Source organism: Brassica oleracea, unplaced genomic scaffold (genome assembly GCF_000695525.1).
Source record: "Brassica oleracea var. oleracea cultivar TO1000 unplaced genomic scaffold, BOL UnpScaffold00703, whole genome shotgun sequence".
NCBI lineage: Eukaryota > Viridiplantae > Streptophyta > Magnoliopsida > Brassicales > Brassicaceae > Brassica > Brassica oleracea.
In genome coordinates this window covers 13,842-16,288 of record NW_013617440.1, presented here as the reverse complement: position 1 = coordinate 16,288, position 2,447 = coordinate 13,842, and positions in this window count along the sequence as shown.

Below are 2,447 nucleotides of genomic sequence, written 5' to 3'. Positions count from 1 at the left end.
GAGGCAGAGAGAAACATTTTCTAAAAGATGGTTAAAGCTAAGAGGAATCAATGAGTTTTGTGGAGATGCAGATTGAGTTCATCAAAGATGAGAATCATATATATATGGTTTACAGAGAGGCTACAAATCAGGAACATTTATGATCAAGCGATTTAAGATGGAGACATGAAGAGTTCACCGGTGAAAAAATAGATTACGAACATACACACGGCGCAACTCTGTAACTCAGACTTGTTTGAGACAATGATGAAAAGAACCCATATTAAACTACAACAGTTTACAATATAGGAAAACCATAATTGTTGCAAACTTAAGCTTTTTTCATATAACGTGATGAATCCCATTTAAAAATAAAACTCATAACACACTTGTAGGTCCGACCCTCAGAGGAAGCCGAAGAAGCAATGGCTTCCGACCTTCATAAATATATATTAGGTTCGGCCATCAATGTACAAAGGTATCAGTTAGCTTAGTGGTATAAATGTTGGTGTTTATATCTCAATAACCCGGGTTCGAGCCATGAGCTTGACACTTTTTTACACTTTTTAAAAGTGGGGCCCACAAAACGATGACGTGACGCGCTGAGGAGAGAGCAAAAACTGATCTATTATAATATAGATTATTATCATAATTTATTAGTTTCATAAAATAAAAGTATCCAGTTTGAGAAATTAAAGAGTCATCATCCCAATCTCACTCTCTGGATTTAATTCAGTTTGTTTGTACATAAAAGCACAAATTATTATGATTAGAGCAATCAAGTAAATATATTTAGGGGTGTCAAAATGATATATAGCTCATGATCTGGCTCGCTTAGCTCGTTTTCTCATGAGCACGTTATCTATATTTTCAGCTCATTTAATAAATGAGTTTAATGATCGAGCTTAAATTAGATCACGAGTTATATGAAAGATCTTTAATGAACATGAGCTGACTCGTGAGCTTGTTCATTTTTTACTTACAATAATATATAATATATTTTATATATTATATTTGGATAATTTCTATTTTTATGTAAAAAAGAGATAATTTCTATATTTATCATATTTATCTTCTAAAATTAGAATGTCAAATCAAATCTTCTTAAAAGATAATATCTACTAGATCTTGCGAGGGTTTTTGTTTTCATTTATTTTTATATAAATATTTTGATTTCACTAAAATTAAAATGTAAAACATACATATAAGACATTGAAGATAAATTGGCTCAGGACTCTCACGAAGAATAGGGATTTGGATCATTAGTTTTGTTTTAATTTAATTTATATTAGGTGTTGTATTTTTTATTTTTGTCATGTGTTGGTTTCTATTTAGTATTTAATATATATGTTTAGGATTTTTTAATATTTAAATTTTGAACAATATTATAGAAGTTATTCTATCACTATTTTATTTTATAATTATTATTTTTATTTAGATCACGAGTTAGCTTATTTAACTCATGATCTAAAAGATCTGAGTTCGAGTTTACATATTGAAGCTCATATAATAAATGAGCTGAACTGAGCTAGCTCATGAAAGAGCCGAGCTCACTATGAGTTGAACTGAGTTGAGCGAGTTACCTCATTTTGACACCCCTAGTTGTTGAACCTAGAGGTTCACCGTGGATGGTGAATCCAAGAATAAGTCTTTAATATATATGAACTAAAACCAATGGAGTTTTTTTCAAAAACGATGTTTTATGTTCAGTATTACCTTTATTATTTCGTATTCTTTAATCGAACATCCAAAAAAATATTAAGAACCCAAAAAAACATTATAGTTTTACACCCTTGAGTTAAATTACCTAGCTGAAAAACCAAAATAGTTATGACTTATTAAAGACCAAAAATACTCATTGAGTTTGTGGAACTCCGTTAGTTCGCCAAGGACTTTATCATAAGTAATATTTTGTACCAGGTGCTTTGCCCGCATATACGGGCATAATCATCTTACGAATACTTATTATTTTATGTCTTATTAATCCAAAATTCGGCACTATAAAACACTAATTGGTGAACATGTTGAAGGAAAAACATTATGGTGAATTCCTTGTTCCTCAAAATTTATACCAGTTATGTTGAAATTTTAGTCAAGTTATTGAAAGGCAGATCCCACTTTTTTCTTCTAAATTCCCCATGGAGGTATGAATTTATAAGAAAAAATTTTCCTATGCAATTTTGATAAGGAACAAATTGAACAAAAATTTGTATTTTTTTTTTATTTTTTCAATTCCTCAAATGAAATTTTTTTTTTCATTTTTTTCATTCTTCTAGTGGTGACCAACTGAAGCTATAGTGTTTCACGGATTAAACTTAAACTGGTTTAAAGTAAAAGCAAGAAAATTTGTTTTGAACTCAGTCACAAGTTAAGTTATTATTTATGATTTTAAATAGTTAAATCAAACATCAAATTATTTATATATGTCAAAAAATGTTCATCAAACTATGTACTTATTATTGTGTTAA